Source organism: Protobothrops mucrosquamatus, unplaced genomic scaffold (genome assembly GCF_001527695.2).
Source record: "Protobothrops mucrosquamatus isolate PMUCROS unplaced genomic scaffold, P.Mucros_1.0 scaffold658, whole genome shotgun sequence".
Classification (NCBI taxonomy): Eukaryota; Metazoa; Chordata; class Lepidosauria; order Squamata; family Viperidae; genus Protobothrops; species Protobothrops mucrosquamatus.
This window is the reverse complement of record NW_015386947.1, coordinates 286,570-293,289: the sequence shown is the minus strand read 5'-3', so window position 1 is coordinate 293,289 and position 6,720 is coordinate 286,570. Positions and strand designations below refer to the sequence as shown.

The 6,720-nt window shown below is 35.8% G+C and overlaps 1 protein-coding gene across 15 annotated transcripts in view; it reads left to right on the top strand.

The window, feature by feature from the left end:
• The window catches only part of SLC8A1 (solute carrier family 8 member A1), a 202,213-nt gene that overhangs the window by 38,892 nt on the left and 156,601 nt on the right, over positions 1-6,720 (top strand). The window lies entirely within an intron of this gene.

The window sequence follows — 6,720 nt, the reverse complement described above, 5'->3', positions numbered from 1 at the left end:
GGGATCATAATATCTAGAAAGTTGATCTATTTTTAAATTAAGATTAATTTGATGCTTAATTTTGCCCTGTAGAAATTATGTGTTGTATGCATCCTGAACCCTTATAGAGAATTGCTTTTTTGTAGCTTTTTGTTAAAATGTTATAGAAGCTGGATTCTAGCATAGCTGTTCAGAATGTTTTCCATGATCTCTTAGATGTGAATTCTTATGCACCACCAAGGCTTCAACACTGACACTTTCCAGCTGTTAATTCTGTCTCTTTGGGTCTGTTTCTAAACTGTTGTTTATGTGTGATATATTTCACCTTTTGTTGCTTGTCATATATAACTCTGAGGAGGAAAGCCATTATCTCTGGTACTTCTGTTGCTGTTTGAAGGAGAGTTAAACTTGCCCCTCTAGGTAAAACAGAAATGGTTGATGTGTATTTGGAAAAGTCTCAACAAATAAAGAAAAAATTAAAATATATTTGATGGAGGTGGAATTTACCCATGATGCAAAACATCCTGCAGCAAGCTTAGCTGGGAACATATGCTCCCAAAATAAACTTGGCATGGAAACTAAGACGTCCTTATTTTGTTCAGTTTAACTTTACAGAGGATTGCAGTATAAATGCTTTATAGTTATGGATGTTTCTGTAATCCTTTATTATAACATACATCCTGGACTATAAGAGAATGCTTAGTAATTTTTCTTTCAGTTTTACACAATGTTGGTGCATTCTGAGCTTAATTACTTAACCTTTCAGTTTGCGATTATCAGTCAGAATGAGCTTGACTTATTAACTTGGAAAGATATGCCAAAACATTTGGATAATGTATTACGAAAGTTAGCAGTCTTTCTGCTACTTTGGAATAGCTCACTTATTTTGGGTCATGACAGTAGTCACACTTCCCCTTTCAAGGAAAGAGTTCTAGTTCACTAGCAGTTCATATCTTGCACATCAAAAATGTCCCAGCTTCCATCACTGCATCTGTAACCAGGACTGATAAATATTTCTTGGAAGACTGTTGTTTAATATTCAGTGCTGAGCTACATGATCCAACTGTCTGACTTACAATATTTATCTGAAAGAAGAACAATCCTCAGTTAAAATGATGCCCCATAAAAGGAAGAGCAGAGAGAAGAAGAATCAGCAACCAAAAATCTAATGTAATGCCCAGCTTGGCCATCCTCCCAAACTAGGCAAGTCAATACCAGTTAAAAACAATCCTCGAGAAAAGAAAATACAAGAAAATAAAAGTAAGGAAAGAGGAAGTGGTAGCCACACAGGGAAGGGAGGTGAAAGAGGAGAAGAAAGCTGTTTGGAGCTAAGGAAATGGGAAAAAGCAATTAGACAAGGATGGATAAAAAAGAGAGAAAAGCCTTGCAAATAGAATTACATTTGCCAGGCAAACAGCTCCATGTTCCAGGCTCATTTGCAGAGGGAACCATTCTTTGCTTATCTCAGGATAATTCCTTATATTTTCAACAGTTTCTTCATATTAGAGAATATAAGAAGATACCTCCACCCACAGACATATAATTCACAGGCTTTTATTCTGGGAAGAAAAGTATCTTCTAGTAAATACGAATATAGAAAATCTCCCAATAATTTCCCAATGGATGACCTTTCCCAAAAGTACAAGTACACATATACACTGTTTCTATCAAATATTCTTTTCTATCAAATATTCTTTGTACACATCTTGTATGCAGTGTTTCAATGTTTCCATTGTTCTTGATGAGAAAAAAAACAGAGAACTCTTAACAAAAACAGAAAGTAATGATGAGTGCAGGTGCAACCTAGTTTAGGAAATAAGTTTAGCATGGATTACTAAGCACTAATTGTGTGTCAGTGATTTAATAATTGTTTTGAGTGGTGAAATAGCTCTATAAAATGGCTCAGCAAGGCTCTGCAATTCTGATCAATTTTTCTTGTAAATGAATAGAAACCGGTGTCTTTGATATAAATAACTCACATTTTTATGAAAGGTTTTTACAGTACGAATGCTCCTGGCAAGCATGAGCTGCTGGTAATCCTCTTCTGCAGTGCAAATAAGCTATGTATTAGCTTGCACTCTCTTTTCTAATTAAGATATGTTTTAATTATACTAAAAGTTCTTGAATCATTTAGCAATTTGAATATTGCTGTGTAACTGTGAAATAGATTTGCAGTTGGAGCTGGTTTTGAAAGCAGCATATCCTCTCAGTGAAATTGTAATATAAAATGTAATTCAAAGGACCGCGATGTATATTCCTTTTTAAGGAGCTGCAGATAGGTATATATTTTCATTTCCACATACTCCAAAAGACAATATTGCTTTCAGATCTAAGAAGCTACAGAGCCATACTAGTGAGCATTATGCAAAGATCTGAATTTGGATTTTTCACAAAGGTTCCAAGCTCTTAATACCAGTAAATTTTTATATATGAGCCGAAGATGACTGGCTGGTTGTAGATATATTCCACCTCAATATTATGCTCTTTGAAGAATCACCATTACAGGAATAGACCAATGATTACAGATCTCTGGGATTTGTGGGGGGGGGAATCAGACGTATAAATAAGAAAGCCAATAACAGCAAAAAGCTTTATCTGAATGGCAATTTTTTAACTTTATAACCCTCTAGAAGATATAGCTGAAGAGGAGTTGTCCAGGATGTAACAGACAAAGCAGTATTCAAGAATTCCATATAAACTGTATGAAATATATCCTGGGGTTAATTCATTTCCTTTGAAACATGTAGAGGTTTTATGTGGTAAATGACTTATTTGGAAAAGAGTAATGTAAAATTGAAAAACTTTTGTCAACAAATATGCTGATAAACCAGTGAATGTTTCCATCAGCAGAAGAAAATTGTGGATAGCAAAGTGTTGTGAATTTAATGTAGAGCTCAGCAAATTCCTTAGGGTAGAGATAAATGTTATCTCATTAAATACACTTCCTAAACTTGTTTTTTCCAAAATAATCCTAGGCAGGAGGCTAAAGGGGAGAATATTCTGGAGGAAGGGCCACACATATATGTTATTCCCCCAGAGGTACATTGGCTACATCTCTGTCTCTGTCTCTCTGTCTCTGTCTCTCTGTCTATCTGTCTGTCTCTCTTTTTCTGTCTCAAGATTTGTGAGAGCTAGGGTGATATTAAAACGATCGGTGAGGAGACTTTTCAGAAGAGGATAAGGAAAGTGTGAATAGTGTCACCACTTAAATTTTATAAATGCAACATGGGCTTGAAAATCTGCTCAAAAACCCCTGATATTTTTAAACATATATCTTCACAGCTCTTCTTCAGTTATATTTAGCCAATATGGCAATTTACAGATCTAACTATTATTTTTGGTCTTGTATATAGGAGGTTCTGGAGAAAGAACAACTCATATTAATATTTCTTTTATCTATTAACAAAATTACTTCAATCCTTTTGAAAGTATTTGCTCAGATTTTATCCTGAAGTAGATGAATGTATGGAAAGAGGCTGCTAAATTAACTATTTCATAAATGGTGGCTGAGTTAGGAAAAAGCGTGAATTGCATATTAAATTTGAAAATAAGATCGTAGCTAAACAAAGATGAATCTAAAACTGTACTATCTTATCTTCTTTGAAATATAATGGTGCCTGAATTGTTGCAAACCTTCATAATCCATCTTGTATTTTTCTGTTGCTTTGCTGTGGGACTGCTGCTAAGGCAACAGATAAACATGCAGTGTCAGAGTTGAAGAAACTTAATAATCCAAGAGAGGTATCTTCAAGTTGCATCAGAAACGCATTGTAAAAGCACAAAGGATCACATATTTACCCTATCCTCTCAGAATAACTATAAATCTGTGAAGTCAGAGACAAATTTGGATGCAGAGTAAGTCTCTTATTATAATTACAATGAAATTAAGAGAATAATGACATTTTAGAGTATCAGTTTGGTGTAGTGGTTAAGGCATGAGGCTAAAACCCATGGAAAAACTGATCAAGAAAACCGCAAGGATTGCAATCTCTGAGAATCAGAAACAATTGAATGGAAGAAAAAAATGAAATTAAACAATAATAATCCCTCTAATGATGTAGAATAAAATAAAAATAGAATAAATATAGACCATAACTAACATAATTTGAAGACATTGTGAACAATAAGAACTCTGGATTCATTATATTAAAGCCCTCTAGTTATTCATTTGATTGATAATAAATTTATGGAATGATCCATTAAAACAATTCCTCAGCAAGATGGACATATTATGTCTGAAATTTGAAGAATGAAATAGCCCAAATAGGAGCAAAATACTGCAAAGTCATAATTCGCAATTGTAATGGATTTCAAAAAATAAAAAACCAGGTCAATGAAATATGGAAGAGAAAGAGATGTAACAAAGTTTACATAAACTCACTGACTGGGAGATAAAAGCAAAGGTATTTGAATCATATGAACTGTTTAAGGATTGGGGTGCCTTAGCATGGTTTGGGTTTTCTCAAAATTGATCACTTTGAAAAATGTTATAAATGAGAGGTCCTTGGTGCTCTCTGAACTTGGCTATTTTCTTGCAGACTTTTCATTACCCAAACTGGGTGACACCATCAGTGCTAGAAAGGACTGGGGTTTGCTCTCAGTTTATATTCTATCTAGTGGCTTGCCCTGCCAATGTTGGTGGGGATGGACTTAGAGGGTCTTTGGTTGGGCTGGTTACTGTTGGCTTCTTTAGCAGTTCCTTGATTGGGGTTTATTTGATTATTGGTCTGATGTTAGCCTTGGAATTAATCTATGCTGATCTGGGTGCTGAATGCTGGTGGAGAGGTGCTTAGATCTTTTGATTCCCCCTTTTTGGCTTGTTCATTGTCTCTTTTGCAAAGTCTATAGATAACATTTATGTCTATGTATTTATTGATGGTTAATTTGTCAGAGTTCCAGACATCTAGAGATTTCCTAGTGTTTTTGGATTTGGCTTGGTCTAGGATGGAAAGGAATAACACAGAGACTGATAATAGTTACATCTTACACTCTAGTGAGTGGTGCCAATGGAAGAACTGATGGTGAGTTTGAGGAAAAACTATACACATTCCTTGATGTAAATCAACTTCCCTTTCATTCAGCTGTTCAGAGAAAAACATAAGAAGCTTTACTAGGAAAGTATTTAAAAACAGAGCTGGTATTTTGATGCTGAGTTGGGGGTTACATTTTCAGCCCCAAACAATTGCAAGATGTTAACTCTTAACCTTTTTTCTGAATGCTGCAGTTGGCAAAATCAAAAATCTGACTCTTGATAGCTCAGAGATCCACTTAAGACATCTTTCTTTACACATTTTATTTAGGTAGCAGAAATATTTGTTATAAATTACATTTAGGCAGCAGCTATCATTGAGCATAAGAAAACTAATTCCTAAACCTAAATAGACTTGCAAAATTAATGTTTTTTTAGTGCTTAATACTATTTGCAAATATGTTAAAATGGGACAGAGTGTGTGCAAAAGAATCATTTTAAATCAAATGTATATTGTTTACTAAGGAAGACATTTTAACTATTGAAGCACAAAATGCAAACAACCTGATCCCATTCAAAAATATTGAACTAGAATTTCTATAATCCATATGTTATCTAACATTATATCACAGTTTGATACATTCTATTTTAATTTTAATTAATTTCCTTTGAATTCCTTTTGCTTCTGTATTCTTATGCTTCCTGACCACAAGAATGAATACTTTAGTCTGGATTCAATCTGAACAAATACAGTAAAAGGGGGAGGGTACAATTTCTTAATTTGATGAATACATAAATGTTCATGATTCTTTGACTTCACACACTATTTTTGTTGTTGTTAGTTGCGAAGTCATGTCCGACCTATCGCGACCCCATGGACAACGTTCCTCCAGGTATTCCTGTCCTCTACCATCTTCTGGAGTCCATTTAAGCTCATGCCTACTGCTTCAGTGACTCCATCCAGCCACCTCATTCTCTGTCGTCCCCTTCTTCTATTGCCCTCAATCTTTCCCAGCATCAGGCTCTTCTCCAGTGAGTCCTTCCTTCTCATTAGGTGGCCAAAGTATTTGAGTTTCAACTTCAGGATCTGGCCTTCTAAAGAACAGTCGGGGTTGATCTCTTCTAGGACTGACCGGTTTGAACGCCTTGCAGTCCAAGGGACTCGCAGGAGTCTTCTCCAGCACCATAATTCAAAGGCCTCAATTCTTTAGTGCTCAGCCTTTCTTATGGTCCAACTTTCACAGCCATACATTGCAACTGGGAAAACCATGGCCTTGACTATATGCACTTTTGTTGGCAGGGTGATATCTCTGCTTTTTAGTATGCTGTCTAGATTTGCCATAGCTTTCCTCCCCAGGAGCAAGCGTCTTTTAATTTCTTGGCTGCAGTCCCCATCTGTGGTGATCTTGGAGCCCCGGAAGATAAAATCTGTCACTACCTCCATTTCTTCCCCATCTATTTGCCAGAAATTGAGAGGGCCGGATGCCATGATCTTGGTTTTCTTAATGTTGAGTTTCAAGCCAAGTTTTGCACTCTCCTTCTTCATCCGCATTAAGAGGCTCCTTAGTTCCTCTTCACTTTCTGCCATCAGAGTGGTATCATCTGCATATATCTTAGGTTGTTGATATTTCTCCCGGCAATCTTAATTCCAACTTTTGATTCATCTAGCCCTGCTTTTCTCATGATGTGCTCTGCATATAAGTTAAATAGGCAGGGCGACAGTATACAGCCTTGCCGGACTCCTTTCCCAATTTTAAACCAATCAGTGGTTC